Below are 18,908 nucleotides of genomic sequence, written 5' to 3'. Positions count from 1 at the left end.
TCCCATTTCCCACCAAAACCACCTCCTTTCATTCTTTTTTCCTTCTTCCCCATGCTACATAATATTAATGTTGTTTGTTGATAGATAGGTGATAGATAAATAAATAGATAAATAGATAAATAGATAGATAATGTTTAGTTAAATAGGTAGATATAGATGATAAATAGAAAGTGTCAAAAGAGGCAAAGAACACATTCTATTCCATAAAGTTACTACAGATTCCGCAACTGCAGTCAACAAGCGCAGATCTGATGCATGAAATTGCATAGTTTTCAATCTTTACATCTGCTTGCGAGAGGATGAACATCTGTTACTGCCATGCAGATAGATTGGTGTCATTAGCCATGACAATGGGAATTTTCCGCAGAAGCAAAGCAATGTGGCAGACACGGACCGAGACATGGTACACAACCCAATGCAATTCCCTTTGCAGTGAAAAAAGAATCCAGAAGCCTATTTTTTTAGACTATTTGTTTGGGCTGCTTTAATCAAGTGGGATTTGGAGCAATCTTTGCTCAAAGACAGCCCTCTCCTCCCACCTATTAATCTTTTATAGCTACAGTCTTTCTAGCAGACAGCACAATATTCTTGTACCCCAATAACGATTTGATGAAAGAAAAGTAAAGTATGGAAAAGTTTACAGCTCTTGAAACTTGGAAATACTAGACACACAACATATACATACTGGTAATAATAACCTTGTTTCTGAAGGGATTAAAAATGAGACCCTTAAAAATTCAGGGAAGGTTTATAAAGTTGGCTTATTTGATCAGAACTAAAAGAGGAAAATAGTTGTATCCAGTTCCCATACTGGACTTTTACTGGCAAGGAACAATGGATGAAGTACATGGATTATGGTTTTTTTTTTACCAAGTGATGAACTATGGGTGGGTGGAGAGAGATTATGTTGTATTTAGAAATATGAGTTATTAACATTGTCTTTAATTGCTGGGATGAAGTTACTCTTTCTTTTCTCTTTCCTTTTTCATACCCTTGTTTCCTTTTTGTATCTCTTTGCATTTTTCATAGTTTGCATTTGCTTTTATTTCTTTCATTTATATTTTTTAAATAAAATTTGCAAAAAAGGAAATGTAATGTCATATACTCAAAAAGACACACATCCCCTTATACGTATGCACACACCAAATACACACCTTACATATGTGAGTCTTTTTTTTCTAAAAACCTGTTTACATTGTTGTTGTTAGTTGCGAAGTCGTGTCCCACCCATCGCGACTCCATGGACCACGTTCCTCCAGGCCTTCCTGTCCTCTACCATCTTCTGGAGTCCATGTAAGCTCACGCCTACTGCTTCAGTGACTCCATCCAGCCACCTCATTCTCTGTTGTCCCCTTCTTCTATTGCCCTCAATCTTTCCCAGCATTAGGCTCTTCTCCAGTGAGTCCTACCTTCTCATTAGGTGGCCAAAGTACTTGAGTTTCAACTTCAGGATCTGGCTTTCTAAAGAGCAGTCGGGGTTGATCTCCTCTAGGACTGACCGGTTTGATTGCCTTGCAGTCCAGGGGACTTGCAGGAGTCTTCTCCAGCACCATAGTTCAAAGGCCTCAATTCTTTTGCGCTATTTACATTAGGTGTGTTATTAAAAAAAAAGAATTTGGGAGATATGATTCCAATCTGTGAAAAGGAGTGGATCATCTAACCCACAGGTGTCAAACTCGCCACGTCACGTGTCGCGACATATCGTGACTCTTTTTGCATTGCTGGCAATGGGGTGGGCACGGCTTCGATACGATGAAACTGGCCCACAGGCCAGCAGTTTGACACCCCTGGTCTAATCTTTTATATATTATGAAAGAAACCATTAAAAGCAGTTGAGGAATAATGTTTTCTAGTGGGAAATGAAACGTAAGGGCCACACATAATTTATATAGTTAGGTATGACAAATAAACCCAGGATCAAGGTAGTGTAAATAGCACCATGCTTACTTATGTTTGTTGTGCAACTGCATCTAATTAATACCGCCACATATATTTTATTCTGACCCACCTACTCTTTGCTGAAGCCCCATCCACCCCATGGACCCCAGGAGAAATGTGGTCCTCAATGGAAAGAGCTGTTCATCCACATCTTATTTATTTATTTATTTATTTATTATTTTAATTTGTATACCGCCCTTCTCCCATAGGACTCAGGGCGGTTCACAGCATATTAAAAACAAATAATAAACACAAAATACAAAAAATTACAAAATACAAAAATACAGAAAATAAACCCCGATAAAAGCCGAATTAAAACCAAATATTACAAGCTGTGTTTCCAATTANGCGGGTCTGGCCTAAGGAGAATTTTTAAATAGGGACAATTTTAATTTAAATCTTAATTAATTATACAGCGAAAAAAAATATTTGGTTTTTAATAGGTTTTTATGGGGGGACGATGTTTTATGTGTTTTAATATGCTGTAAGCCGCCCTGAGTCCTATAGGGAGAAGGGCGGCATATAAATCCATGTAAATAAATAAATAGATAGATAGATAGATAGATAGATAGATAGATAGATAGATAGATAGATAGATAGATAGATAAATAGATGATAGATAGATAGATAGATAGATAGATAGATAGATAGATAGATAGATAGATAGATAGATGTTTAGTTAAATAGGTAGATATAGATGATAAATAGAAAGTGTCAAAAGAGGCAAAGATCACATTCTATTCCATAAAGTTACTACAGATTCAGCAACTAGAGTCAACAAGCGCAGATCTGATGCATGAAATTGCATAGTTTTCAATCTTTACATCTGCTTGCGAGAGGATGAACATCTGTTACTGCCATGCAGATAGATTGGTGTCATTAGCCATGACAATGGGAATTTTCCGCAGAAGCAAAGCAATGTGGCAGACATGGACCGAGACATGGTACACAACCCAATACAATTCCCTTTGCAGTGAAAAAAAGAATCCAGAAGCCTATTTTTTTAGACTATTTGTTTGGGCTGCTTTAATCAAGTGGGATTTGGAGCAATCTTTGCTCAAAGACAGCCCTCTCCTCCTACCTATTAATCTTTTGTAGAGACAGTCTTTCTAGCAGACAGCACAATATTCTTGTACCCCAATAACGATTTGATGAAAGAAAAGTAAAGTATGGAAAAGTTTACAGCTCTTGAAACTTGGAAATACTAGACACACAACATATACATACTGGTAATAATAACCTTGTTTCTGAAGGGATTAAAAATGAGACCCTTAAAAATTCAGGGAAGGTTTATAAAGTTGGCTTATTTGATCAGAACTAAAGAGGAAAATAGTTGTATCCAGTTCCCATACTGGACTTTTACTGGCAAGGAACAATGGATGAAATACATGGATTATGGTTTTTTTACCAAGTGGTGAACTATGGGTGAGTGGAGAGAGATTATGTTGTATTTAGAAATATGAGTTATTAAAATTGTCTTTAATTGCTAGGATGAAGTTACTATTTCTTTTCTCTTTCCTTTTTCATACCCTTTTTTCCTTTTTGTATCTCTTTGCATTTTTCATAGTTTGCATTTGCTTTTATTTCTTTCATTTATATTTTTTAAATAAAATTTGCAAAAAAGGAAATGTATAAATTAAAGTAATAATAATAATAATAATAATAATAATATGTATGCACACACCAAATACACACCTTACATATGTGAGTCTTTTTTTTCTAAAAACCTGTTTACATTGTTGTTGTTAGTTGCGAAGTCGTGTCCCACCCATCGTGACTCCATGGACCACGTTCCTCCAGGCCTTTCTGTCCTCTACCATCTTCTGGAGTCCATGTAAGCTCACGCCTACTGCTTCAGTGACTCCATCCAGCCACCTCATTCTCTGTCGTCCCATTCTTCTATTGCCCTCAATCTTTCCCAGCATTAGGCTCTTCTCCAGTGAGTCCTTCCTTCTCATTAGGTGGCCAAAGTACTTGAGTTTCAACTTCAGGATCTGGCTTTCTAAAGAGCAATCAGGGTTGATCTCCTCTAGGACTAACCGGTTTGATCACCTTGCAGTCCAGGGGACTCGCAGGAGTCTTCTCCAGCACCATAGTTCAAAGGCCTCAATTCTTTTGCGCTGTTTACATTAGGTGTGTTATTAAAAAAAAGAATTTGGGAGATATGATTCCAATCTGTGAAAAGGATGGATCATCTAACCCACAGGTGTCAAACTCGCCACGTCACGTGTCGCGACATATCGTGACTCTTTTTGCATTGCTGGCAATGGGGTGGGCGTGGCTTCGATACGATGAAACTGGCCCACGGGCCAGCAGTTTGACACCCCTGGTCTAATCTTTTATATATTATGAAAGAAACCATTAAAAGTAGTTGAGGAATAATGTTTTCTAGTGGGAAATGAAACGTAAGGGCCACACATAATTTATATGGTTAGGTATGACAAATAAACCCAGGATCAAGGTAGTGTAACTAGCACCATGCTTACTTATGTTTGTTGTGCAACTGCATCTAATTAATACCTTCGCATATATTTTATTCTGGCCCACCTACTCTTTGCTGAAGCCCCATCCACCCCATGGACCCCAGGAGAAATGTGGTCCTCAATGGAAAGAGCTGTTCATCCACATCTTCCATCCTGAAAGTCTCATCCATAAACATAATATGGTTTCCACTCCATACTGGAAGCAAATTGGCTTTGAATTATACTGAAATCTCCAAACCCGTATTTTATAGCCATTTATGATCAAATACAGTTCTGTTTCTACATGAATTCACATGTTCAAATATTTATACCACAGTTGTGACTGTTACACTGAAGGGTTTCTTTTTCAAACTCCATGAAAATATAGGCTGATGTTTTTAAAAAGCAGTATTTTCATTGTATGAATAGCGACTGTCAAAATTAAGAATACATGCAGATGATGACAGTACCATGTGAATAGTTATTCTAAATGCATTATTAATATTCCATAGACAGAATAAACTGAATGAGACACATACTTTTTAAAATTCTTTTTGTCTCCCTGTCCCTCCTCAGACTGCATTAGTGAAATGTGGGAAAGAGGCATCTGCATTATGAATCATGCTTCAAGGTACAATTATAATATGTGAAACAAAGTACTTGCCATCCAGGAAAGTAGGCATTAAGATTTCTAAAGTTTTGCTTTGTCAATGTCAAATGATACTCATAGCTGTTCTTTTCTCTGGGATTATGTAGGTCCTTTGAGGACACAGACCTATGGCTGAAACCACTTGGCTCCTCTGAATTCTCTTAATCATGAAATGGATTGGGAAAAGGAAGTTCATCAGATCATTTGCCAGATTATTGTCAGACCCAGGCAATAGATTAATACACGAAGAGTTCAAATTCACTACTTTATTGCAATCCTACCTATAATAAAGGAATCTCCCCAGACTTCTTATCTTACCTTGGGAACAGATAGATAAGGTTCCGTGAAGCTTGGGGAGGGGTGTCACTTGTGGCTGCACAGTGATTCAAGGCTAACTCCCTGCTTGACTCCTCCTCTCTCTGGCTGGGCATTCCCAACAATTATTCACTGCCAGCCTTGCAAGTTAATTCAGATAGAAAGCATGACTAGATGGATTAATTCTACTTTATAAGGTCACACTAACAGAATCGTGCAAGATTGAAAGTACATGCCCCCCATTTTTACAGCCCAGGAAACTAGGCAGAATTCCTTCTGTGGCATTTGCAATGCCCACACTTGTGTTGTGGGCTAAGCTACATTTTATCAGGGTGGTTGTCTAGTCTGTGGCTCTTCCTCCTTTCCCCCAAAGTCATGGGGGGGTATGGTAATGTAACTCCCAGAATCCTAGAATCCCAGATTGATTAAGAAGATGAAGAGGATCATTTTTTTACTATATCACGACCTAATGTCGACCCTCCCAGGTCCTACTTTAGATAAAAGACGGTACTTCGATTTCTTCATTGAAACCCGGTTAGTAAATCAGGTCTTGATCCATAAGACTACGGAAGTTTAATTTTGGGTTTCAGATCCTGTTTGCTTCAGTTAATATGGCAATGGCAAGTGACTGTAGGTATTCAAAACATCTGGATGACACCAATTTTCCAAGCACTGAAGTATCTTACAAGACATGAGGTTTACATATGAGAGAGATGATAACTGTGATTCTCGGATTAAATTATAATAAATATACTACAATTATATATTACTTGACCATTCTTAATTTATTTATGCTGACAGAATACTTTTCCTGTGATCCGGCCACTAAAATACAGATATCCATCCTGCTAGGCTGGACAGATTTTATTTATTTATTTAAAATATTTCTATGGCCCATCTTAAAACCAGAATTCTGAGTGGCTTGGTGGATTTACGGTTGGAAGCTCAAATATAAATCTATCCCAGGGCCACTTAGGATCTTTTTAAAGTTATTATTACTAATTTTGGACTGCAGTTTTTATATCCTTATTTGAGTGAACCAAACTGAATTTCATGAAGAGCAACTTTTCATAGAACCATTCCAAATAGGTTCTATGTCATGCTTGCATCATTATGTTTGCTTAAATAATTTTAATTTGATGTGAGTTATGTTTGATGTGGGAATGGTATTAAAATAAATAAAATAGTAATAGTAATAGTAATAGTAATAGTAATAGTAATAGTAATAGTAATAGTAATAGTAATAATAATAATAATAATAATAATAATAATAATAATAATAGGAAGGGACCTTGGAGGTCATCGAGTCCAACCCCCTGCTCAGGCAGGAAACCCTATACCATTTCGGACAAATGGCTGTCCAGTCTCTTCTTAAAAACTTCCAGTGTTGGAGCATTCACCGATTCTGGAGGGAGGTTTCTCCATTGGTTAATTGTTCTAACTGTCAGGAAGTTTCTCCTTAGTTCTAAGTTGCTTCTCTCCTTGTTCAGTTTCCATCCGTTGCTTCTTGTCCTGCCTTCAGGCGCCTTGGAGAATAGCTTGACTCCCTCTTCTTTGTGGCAGCCCCTGAGATATTGGAACACTGCTATCATGTCCCCCCTCGTCCTTCTCTTCGTTAAACTAGACATACCCAGTTCCAGCAACCATTCCTTATATGCTTTAGCCTCCAGTCCCCTAATCATCTTTGTTGCTCTTCTCTGTATTCTTTCTAGAGTCTCAGCATCTTTTTTACATCGTGGTGACTAAAACTGGATGCAGTATTCCAAGTGTGGCCTTACTAAGGCATTGTAAAGTGGTATTAATACTTCACGTGATCTTGATTCTATCTCTCTGTTAATGCAGCCCAGTACTGTGTTGGCTTTTTTGGCAGCTGCAGCACACTGCTGGCTCATATTTAAGTGATTGTCCACTAGGACTCCAAGATCCCTCTCACAGTTACTACCACAACCTACTCCCTGGTAAGCTAGAAAAAGGTGGAATGGACAACATCACCACCAGATGGATCTGTAGCCGGCTGGCAAACCGTACTCAACGAGTAGTCTTCAACGGCACTACATCCACATGGAGAAGTAAGCAGTGGGGTACCACAAGGTTCCGTTTTAGGCCCAGAACTCTTCAATATCTTCATCAATGACTTAGATGAGCGAATAGAAGGGGAACTCATCAAATTTGCAGATGACACCAAACTGGCAGGAGTAGCCAACACCTTAGAAGACAAACTCAGGATCCAAAAAGATCTTGACAAACTTGAACAATGGGCCCTATCCAACAAAATGAGTTTCAATGTGGAGAAAAGTAAAGTTTTACATTTAGGCAGGAAAAATCAAAGATACAAGTACAGATTGGACAAGACTTGGCTTAAAAACAGTAACTGTGAGAGGGACCTTGGAGTCCTAGTGGACGATTACTTAACCATGAGCCAGCAGTGTGCAGCAGCAGCCAAAAAAGCTAATATAATCTTGAGTTGTATAAACAGAGGCATAGAATCAAGATCATGCGAGGTATTAGTACTGCTTTATAAAACCCTAGTAAGACCACACCTGGAATATTGCAGCCAATTTTGGTCAACATATCACAAAAAAAGATGTTTAGAGTTTGGAAAAAATTCAGAGAAGAGCAATTAAGATGATCAAAGGCCTGGAGACTAAAACATATAAAGAACGGCTACAGGACTTGGGTTTGGCTAGTCTAAAGAAAAGAAGAAATAGGGGAGAGATGATAGCAGTATTCCAGTATTTGAGGGGCTGCCACAAAGAAGAGGGGGTCACGTTATTCACCAAAGCACCAGAGGGCAGGACAAGAAACAATGATTGAAAACTGACCAAAGAGAGAAGCAACCTGGAATTAAGGAGAAACTTCCTGACAGTGAGGACAATTAACCAGTGGAATAGCTTGCCCCCAGAAATTGTGGTCGCTCCATCACTGGATATTTTTAAAAAGAGACTAGACAGTCACTTGTCTGAGATGGTATAGGTCAGGGGTAGGCAACCTTGGCCCTTTTATGACTCGAGAACGTCAACTTCCAGAATTCCTGACTCAGCATAGCTGACTCAGGAATTCTGGGAGTTGAAGTCCACGAGTCACACAAGAGCCAAGGTTGCCTACCCCTGGTATAGGTTCACCTGCTTGAGCGAAGGGCTGGACTAGAAGACCTCCAAGCCCCTTCCAGCTCTATTCTTTCTATTCTAAAAATATTTTAAATTATTAAACATAAATATTTATTCAGATTGCTTCATCTCACAAATATTGCTTGTGCCTTTAAGAAACTGCATTTTTTTCTGGAGGTAAGTTGTACATTTATTTATATGGAAAGAGCACAAAGAATTTTCTAACAATGAGAGAATGTAAAATGTAAGCAATTAAATAGAGAAAAAACTGTAGCTGGTTAAATTAGCAAAATAACTCAACCCAGACAGCCTAAAGGTAAAATAAGAATAAACTCTTTGGACCAAGACTGAGGAAATAAATAATGTCTGGGTGAGATGTTTGTATCATATTTAAATGAAAACTAAATATAATTTGTATGAATTAATGTGGCATATCCAATCTGCATATTATTTAGTTACTAAAAAGTAAACAAATTCTACTATATAAATCAATAAAATGAATATTTTGTATCTCATTTATGTAGAAATCAACATTTTAACTAAGGAAAGTCATTTCTACTTTTAGTCACTTTTCCATGTTATTTATAGTACATCGGTATGAATATATGCTATTGTGAAATAAGATTATAACTTTAATGTCATTGAGAGTTAAAAACAGATTTGGAGAAACCCCAAATTTGCAAAAATAATAATTTAGCAAATAATTTGGGTGCCAGTGAAATTAGTGGGAGGTGGAGGGCACAAAAACTAACCCTTCTGAAGGATGACAGAACATTAAGCATGTGACTGTCCATTGTTTTTCACAAATTATAAAGGCCCAATTAGTTCCCAACTGGTTCGGAACTGGAGTATTTGAGGGGCTGTGAAAACTTTATGAAGCCCTCACTGCCAGAAATCCATTTGCCAAGCAAATACAAGAAGGCCGCCTTCTCCTTTCTTAGTCCCAAGCTGTGGAACATGTTCCTTTGCTTTTCTCCATTGTTATTCCTGATGTTAGGAAAGAGTTCAAGCTTTTGGAGGCTTTTTAGTAGGCTTATAATTATTATAATATTTTTAAATGGCATATTAAGTTAATTTGTTTTTAAAAAATGGCACTAGCAAGCCTATAAGTGCCTGCCCTAGGGGCAGAAAAGTAGGATTATAAAAATAAAATATGGGAGGTGGTCAAATAATGTAGTAAAACCAGGGCTTTTTTTCTCATAGAACGTCCAGAACGGAGTTCCGGCACCTTTTTTGGATGGAACCTTGTAGGGTAGGCAAGGCGGGTTGTATGACGTGTGTGAGTTCCTGCACCTTTTTTTTTTTTTTTAGAAAAAAAGCACTGAGTAAAACAAGTCACTTATTGGCTGTCTGGATGATTACATCTGCAACATTTTGATGCTAATTTTGTACTCTGTATGTATAAAAGCTATGTGCGTGTATATACAATTAATTATGTGCCGTCATGTCAATATCAACTTTTAGGTACTGCATAGATATATTTTCTCCATGATGATCTGTCCCTGACCTGGTCTTTCAGGTCTACCAACATCCCTTTAACTGAGTTCATCCACCTTGCTGCTGATCATCTTCTTCCACCTTTCCCAACATTAGAAGCTTGTCTAAGGAAATAGAGTCTTCACATAATGTGTCCAAAGTAAGATAATTTGAATCCATTCATTTATGCCATAAGTGAAAATTCTGACTTGATTTACTTAATTATCCATTGGTTTCTTTTCTTGATTGAGCATTGCATTCTCAAAAATCTTCTGAGTTTGTATATTCTCAATATAGCAGGTCTAACTTAATGATTTTTGAAATCCAAATTAACTGTAACTTTATCATATCACAAATATCCATGCCACCTAAATCTCAGGTCATGTGTTCCTAATTCTAAAAGTCTTTTATTTCTCAACAACACCCATACCAAACTTTAAGCTGCAAAATATAATAAAACCAATCCTCCTCTTTCCTTTGCATCATATAATAACCTTATTTAACTTGTGGCTTTTTCCCGTGCCCTACAAACTTAGATAATTTTTTTTGCCATTTTTTAAAGTGATACATCATTTGTCAAATCTGGGTATTGTCTGAAACAAAAATATCATACTATTTTGCATATCTAGATTGAAAAAAAGGAGAAAACGGAAAGAACCAAAACAGATAAAGAACCAAAACAGAGAAAAAGGCCACTGCAGTAGTATATTCCTCTTAAGATGCCCAAGAGTTTTCAGATGTGTACACTGTTTTGAACTTCCTTCACAGGGGCCTGACCAAGTGGTCCCTAAGAGTGGGGACAGTATAGTGCCTAGTGGCAAACTTCAGCGTGACCTGGAGTTAAGGTGAGCAGAGGTCTGTTGTCAAATTCATGTTGGCACAGATAGGTTTGTGTATGGATAGAGGTAGTCCTTGGCTTACAACTGTAATAGAGCTCGCCCATTATGGTTGTAAGTCATGAAGGTCATAAAGCGGTTACCATGTGACTGGATCCAGTTTTATGACTTTTGTGGCAGTCATAAACTGACTGCTGCAGTCATTAATCAACTACTTTGGCCACCTAATGAGAAGAGAGCACTCATTGGAAAAGACTCTGATGTTGGGAAAGATTAAAGGCAAAAGGAGAAGGGGACGGTAGAGAATGAGATGGTGAGATAGAGTCACCAAAGCAATCAGTATGAATTTGGACAAGCTCTGGGAGACAATGGAGGACGGGGGGGGGGGGGAAGAGCAGATGTGCTACGGTCCATGGGGCTGTGAAGGGTCAGACATGACTTAGCAACTGAAGAACATAACAACCTCCAGTTCTGACCCTAGTTGTCATATCTTCCAATCCTATAATTCTTATATTATAGTCTTTAATTCTGACTGAATTAAAGGCTCCTTATTCTGAATAATCGTAAGAGGTGAACCGTATTTCCTTTCACCAAAAGCCCCTGCACACCTGTTACTTTACTTTCCTGCAATAGGTTTGTTTGTTTTTTACTTACATGAAAGAGACAATAAAAGTGTTGCATTAGCTTTGGAGAACTACAAGTGAATGCCATTTATTTTCCTTGAAAACTTCTGTGAATGAGTTAGAGCGAGAACACAATGAAACCATCTTATCTGGAAGCGTCTTTATTCTGTGTGTCCTCTTTCTATTTCTAATTCAAAAAGCATTCCAACAAAACTTACAAATACTGTTTAAACAAGATTGGTTTATTTCAATAATATGAAAAAAAAGGAAATTGTTGTTTCTCTAATGGATTTCCTACTGGTATTTCTAAATCAGCCCCACCATGCTTGAATTGCATCTTATAATAGGCTCATTTGTGCTAGAGGTGTATGCTCTGTAAAATAAAAAATGAGTACATTCTTAAAAAGAAAGTCAAAAGAGAAAGAGTATTATGTTGGCGTTCTTAGGAATCAGAGCCTTATGCTTGAATAGACAGGAATTATCTCTGAAGCATATTTTCAATGCATACTTGCAATAAAAGGAATATTTTTGCTTCTATTCAAGAAGCAAAACAAGAGTAATGAAAGCCATTCTCACAGGATCTGAGTTTCAGCTATGAACATAATGTCCCATTTTCTCTTCCTGAGGTGGACTGCATAGAAAGACAAAGTCCTATTATAAAGCCGCATTCACATAAACAAGGAATAAAGCGGTAATATTGCACCTGCACTGTATCCCAAGAAGCCCACGATCATTCATATTATAGGAACTTTTCTGAATACACACATACACACACACACACTATATACTACTCATTGCCATGATCTTTTAACTGGGTGAAAAGGAGTATTGTATCATATGGCAACAATTTTTGAACCAAGGATCTCAAATGGGTTATCTTACAGAATGTGACCGAAATCCAGGATCCATGACTCCCAAGGGAATGAAGTTTGGAAAAGTTGTGCCTGCTTCAGTGCTACTAGCAGCTGCTATACTGATGAGGCAATGATGTTACGGTATTTTCATGTTTAATGTTCTATGAAAGTTTCCAGGGCAGTCCTCACTCACTCCCCCCCCCCCAGCAGCAGCTACTTACCTGCTACTGGAAAGAGGAGGGGAGGGTGGAGAGGAAGAAACCCCTACACACCCTTTCTGACCCATGCCAGCCTGTGTGCTCCCCTGACCTGTACCACTCCTTGTGCGCCTTCCTTGGCCCACGTCCCCATGTACGTTTCCTGACTTACAAAGTACATATTGTTCACTCTCTTGTACCCTCCCTGACCCACCTTCCCTTCCCACATGCCTTCCCCCACCCATGCATCACCTTTTCATCATACCAACACACCTTTCTCAAACTACACCATCCCCCTCATGCGCCATCCCTGACCTTCACAGTATCTCGTGCACATTCTCAAGCACCCTCAGGCACTCTTCCCAATCTACGTCATTTCCTGTGCGCCATACCCAAACCGCCCGTCACCCCTGCAACCCCTATGCATTCTTCTTGATCCATGCCCCCCTCGTGCACCTTACTTGACCTGGATGACACCTTTTACACATTTGTGACCCACGCACTCCTGACCTACACTGCCTACCATGTACCCCCCAACCCATGTGGCATCTCTGGCGCACACCCATACACCCTTCCCAACCCACACAACACTTCTCACATACCCACACATACCATTGCTGACCTGCACCTCACTCCATCACCCAGCAGCAGCTACTTGTGACTTCCTGCAGGTTTCCCCACTGCAACTTCCTGCAGGCTTTCCCACTGACATGAAGGAATGAAGGAAGGCACAGAGAAGGAATGTAGAAAAAAAGGGAAGAAAGAAATGGTGGAAGAAACTGTAAGGGAAGAAGGGAGGGAGAAAGGAAGGAAGATTTCTGATGCATCCTGCTAGCTTCCTACAAGGAAACTCCATGGAGAAGCTGGTAGGAGATTGATGTTGCTCCTTTCTCACTGTTTTTTTGCCCACCCATTGTCATTCTGTCATTCTGTTTCTCAACTCAGTTCCCCACTTTCCAAATCTCAACATGGGGAAAAGTAATACTTCTGGAATTACTATAAGGATGACAATTGGATGAACTTTGTGTGATTCTTAAAAATATTATTTGAGTGCTCATTATATCCTGAAATGCACATTATATGGATGTTTCTTTATAAAATGCTAAACAGTCATCTTCATAAAAAGAATTCCAAGTTCTGATTATTTTAAGACTGTTACAATAATATTAAAAATTAAAATGTCAATATACTAAAGTTGAGAGATAGGGACTTGCTAAATCAACAAGCAACAGAAGCAATTTAAAATGCTGAAGTAATTGAAATGGCCTTGAACTGTTATCGAAAGCAGCACAAGGTCATCATCAGGCCTATTCTTTGTAGAAAAGCTTTCAGTAAAAATCTTAGGATGCTTTAGAAGCATTTGCTGAAGGGTATATAAAATAGTAGTGTAAGTGAACAGTAATATATTGTTATTTAAGCAACCAAATTGTTTACATTCTGATAGGTGTGAGTCAGACAAGCCTGATGCTCAAGAAAAACCTAATCATAGCTTATGTTTATAACAGATACAGCTGCATTTAGACACTGTCACAGGATAGTCAGGAAATTCCAATCTGGTGCTTTTTGGTTACAATTCTCAAAGGTCCATCAGAAATTTTGAGGGTTCTTAGAAGCATTAGTTTAAAAGATGTCTTGGCAGCTTCTTGCTGTTGCACAACTGAATCTGAGGTTACCTTTGCTTTAAAGTGTTTTCTAAATGTTTCTGAACAGAGCATTCTAAATATACCAAATCAAGAAGTCACAGTGGGATTATATCTGAATGAAGATGGTTAGATTGTACTGGAACAGAACAAAATAATCATGACTAGAAGAAGAAAGTTCAGATTTACAGAAAATATAAAATGAGTGTGTGGGAAGTCAGCCCCCCAGAGAAGGAAATATTAAAAAGGCAGAATATTATATTTCCTCAAAAGATCTTAAAAAGGCAGAAAAGCATGCCCAGTTTTTCTTAATAGCCCCAAGTCTCCCTCCCCCAAGCAGAAACCAGCTCTGTAGAAATGCAGATTATCATAATCCTTTCAGAAAGACTGGCACCAGGAAGCTTAGAGCTGATGGGATTAGAAAGACAACGATCCCTAGAACTAATAACCCTTCACCCAAAAAAATCCAACACAGGACATAGCAATCAGCCACAACCACAGCCCCAGGGAAGCAAGATATGACCTTTAGGACATAATAGGATTAACCCACCACCATCAGAATACCAGAAAGGCACACTGAACCTCAGGTCAAAGTTCATGCCACAGGAACAACTCCAAACACAAAAGTCCAAGAAGGTATAAAAGCCCACCACTCCCTGCTCCATGTGATCAGCTTTCCCAGAGCCACGCTTCTGTCTGGCTCTGCTCTTCAATAAACTACAACCTTCTTTCTAAAGCAGTCTCCATTTTGTTTATTCCCAGCTTGGAGTGGACCCTGATGAAGATTTTTCTTTCAACAAGTGTTTGGTATGGTTTATTCCTTGGAAAAGGTATGCATTGTTAATTCCCAAAGACTGTAACTGAGGACTTTAATATTAGTAGACAGCAAGTCTCTACTAGTACAATGGACGTGGAAATACACTCCCCCAAATGCTAGACAATATTTGTGTTTGAACTGTATGATTATGTCTCTTAATGGGTATTGTGTAATTCTTATACTATTTGGACGCCTATCATGATCATAGAACAAGTATCAACACAAAAACAATTATGTAAGTTGAAATTTCTCTTGAAAGGCAAAACCCAAACCAGCTTTTCTATCATGAGAATTTTAACATATGTATTCCTAAAACAAGGTGCTGACTAGATCTTTGCAAAACTGAAAGGACACAAGGCATTGTAACTTAGAATGAAGTGTTTCAATTAGGATAGCAATTCCAGAAAGAAGTGTTTTAACATTAACGTAATTTGCTCATAGCAACTCTGAGTTATTTACTTAGTGGCACCTTCACACTATTTTCTACTTTATCTCCAGTGTGCTTAGATAAAATAATCTGGACAGAGAGAAATAGGTAATCTTTGTGCTTAAGGTATAGAGAGGCAATCCAAATCCCATCTGCTGTTATGCATTAAATATATAGATATGAAAGCATATATGAATAGGAATTGTTTGTCTTTTAATCAAGCAAAAAGGAGAAAGAAAAATGCACCTAACTAGGAAAACCATGAGTGAACAGTCTGGGACTGGCTACTGAACAAGCTTGCATATGACTGTTGGAGAAAAATCTGCAAGATAGAATTCCTGAATTCATTTTCATCACACTTATGACTTAATAAGTTTTTCTCCCTTCTCACTTGGTCCTTCAGGACAAAATGAACTTCATTTTCCCCAGTCAAGTGGGACACCAGAGGGCTTCAGTTTCCAAAGGTTATTACACTGACTGCAAACCCAGATCAAGCAAACAAGGGCCTGTTTAGTAGTACTCCATGGACAAGGCCTCAAGACAGAGAAAATAGCTTAATGATGGTAATTGGGACTGGCAACTCCATTCCTAAGCAATACAATTATAACGTTCAATATCAGGTGAGTGTACCAACTTGCAATGGCAATTCTGGCAGTCCCAGTTGCTGTCATTAGGTGAATCTGGTGCAGTTACAGCATCCTGCGATCATATAATCACCATCTGCAACTTTCTGACAGCTTTCCCACTGAATTTGCTTATCAGAAACTAGCAGTGAAGATAGTAAATAGCAATCATATGACTGTGGGATGCTGTGATGTCATAATCGACAGGCTGTTGCGAAGTGCCTGAATTACCATCACATGACTGCAGAATAGGGGTGGGGAACTACAGTATGGCCCTTTTATGACTTATGGACTTCAACTCCCAGAATTCCAGAGCCAGCATGGCTCGTTCAGGAATTCTGGGAGTTGAAGTCCACAAGTCATAAAGGGGCTGTAGTTCTCCACCTCTGCTGCAGAAGGACTGTAACAGTCACAACTAAGGACTGTCATTAACTCCCACTTAATTAGTGCTGTTGTAGACTTAAGCAGTCATTGAACGAGAGAGGAGTTCCCACTACCTGTATTTATGACTGAGCAATAAGGAACTACACAAATACAACAGGACTGGTTACAAGTTGATTACCGTAGTCCTCAATTTACTATCCCAATTGAGCTCAACATTTATGTTGCTGAGTGAGACAGTTAAGTGAATTTTGCCCCATTGTATGACCTTTCTTGCCACAGTTGTTAAGTGAATCACTGCAGTTAAGTTAGTAACACTGTTGTTAAGTGGAAATGGCTTCCCCGTTGACTTTACTTGTCAGAGGTTGCAAAAGGTGATCACATGACCCTGGGACACTGAAACTGTCATAAATATAAGTCAGTTGCCAAGCATCTGAATTTTAATCACGTGACCATGGGGATGCTGCAGCGGTTGTGTGAAAAATGGTCATAAGTCACTTTTTTCAGTGCCATTGTAACTTTGGTCCCTAAGTGAACTATTGTAACTCAAGGACTACCTGTATAAAAAGGGAACACGTTTAAATAGATTCTTTATGCTGCATCACATTTGTTAAATGTCAAAACCACAAATTTGTATTAATTCTAATTCTCAGATCAACTTCCTCTTGAAATCTAACTGCTAGCAGAGTTACAATTATGCTACAAGCTTGTTAATTAATAGTTGCTGTATTTAAATTTCTTGCTATGCACAGGACCTGCATGAAAAAAAACATATTAATATTCAGACTGCTTACATTCTTTTACAACTGTTTTGCACAAAAGTGTTATTTATTTTATTTTATAAATGTCCTCTCTCAACAGATACAACTATTTAACTGCAATTCCTGCACATCCAGCAATAACTTAGTTTTCATCTAAGTAGCTGTTTTGGTTTGCCAATTCAAACCATTTTGAGCTGCTTTTTAAGCCCACAGTCCTCCCAAGCTGTTTTGTACAATTATTCAGGAACTGAAATGCATATGTGAGCACCAACAAAACTATTTTTACACACTCCCAAATCTCTATCATAATAAATTACCAGGATTTCATGCACAAAGACAGGCTGACCTTGATCCCTATTGTTATATTTCCCATAATCCTGTTTTCCAGCCTTGAAAATATAACAAGTGCATGCATTATCCAGACATGATTTCCTTTGGAATGAGGTCACTGGAGGTTGATGGCTTTGCTTCTTTGTCTTAATGCGAGGGGGTCATTTAAAGTTTATTTATGCATGTCTACAGGAGCTCAAAGTAATCACGTGCCAAATAGATATTGCTATCCATTTGATTTTTATTTTTTTTGCAAGCTCCTGCATCCTAAACATACTTCCAAAGCAGTATAACTTAACTGCAATGACTAGAAACTGTTCTCACTTTACAGATCTTAAAAGAACAGCACAGAAGGCTTAGGCCTTTTTCCTAATGCCATAGCCCTTTTTCAAATATTTCCCCCAATAAAAAATAAATGCAGCAGGCTGCTCTGGGGTAATATTGGTTTTCCAACACAAAAGTTTAGTTCAGGCTTATTCAGCTATCCAGCTTGGATCCAGAACAGATGTGGTACTCTTTGAGCAACAGAAACCATAAAGAGCAAGACCTGCAACTTACTGGTAACAAAAGGCTGTACAGTATCTTTTAATATAATGCTTTTTGGAACTTGGAAGCCTGCAGAATAGGTGGGACCAGATTACATGTGTGGGCAGGACTGAACTGCTGCTGAGTGTTTTGGAGCAGTGGTGTGTTTATTTTAGGACTTATATTACAGGGTTTCTCTGTTTTTCAACTCAAAGGGCAGGAAATGGTGCTGTCAGTTTGCAGCCATCATAGACAGCAGGTGATTTTGAAAGCTGTTCAGGCACTGCATGGGTGCACTGTTGCAAAGCAACAATCTAGCTTTGCTCTGGTTTCAACTAATCTAATCATTTATCTCCCCCAAAGAGTCGACATTGTGAAATCAAACATGCCTGTAGCTGCTTCTGAAATGTAACCAGAGGCCTTGTGTTGAGATGTCTTATGTAAAAAAAATGGACGATCTATAATTAATCTTATCTACTGCAGTATGTGATAAAACAAGCTAACCTGAAACAGTGATTTCCAATTTTTACTTCGTTTTAAACCACCAAGATCCATCACATTTCCAGTAAGCTGAAACGGTTTAGATAAAAATAAACCAGGTTTAATGGGAAAAGGAAATAAAAATACTGAATATCCCTATTATATAGGCCAGTGGATGTTGGAGAAAGGAAACATCTGATCTTAAAAGCACTTGAGACTGAATCATAATTTTAATCCAGTTGGGAGATGCTTTAGAAGCTTCTGTTTAGAAGATGTTGGTGAATTTCAATAAATCTTATCTACAATTATTATACCTCTCCAAAAAGTTATTTTGTCACTAATGTAATGGATTAATAGAAGGTATAGATCACTATATCACATATTTGGTATTTTTTAATGTTTTGATAACTATATTTGTGTACAATTGTTTTCCTTTGCAACAGTCTGTAGCTATGTATTTTACTTTA

This window comes from Protobothrops mucrosquamatus, unplaced genomic scaffold (assembly GCF_001527695.2).
Source record: "Protobothrops mucrosquamatus isolate PMUCROS unplaced genomic scaffold, P.Mucros_1.0 scaffold2164, whole genome shotgun sequence".
NCBI classification, from domain to species: Eukaryota; Metazoa; Chordata; class Lepidosauria; order Squamata; family Viperidae; genus Protobothrops; species Protobothrops mucrosquamatus.
This window is presented reverse-complemented; position numbering follows the sequence as displayed.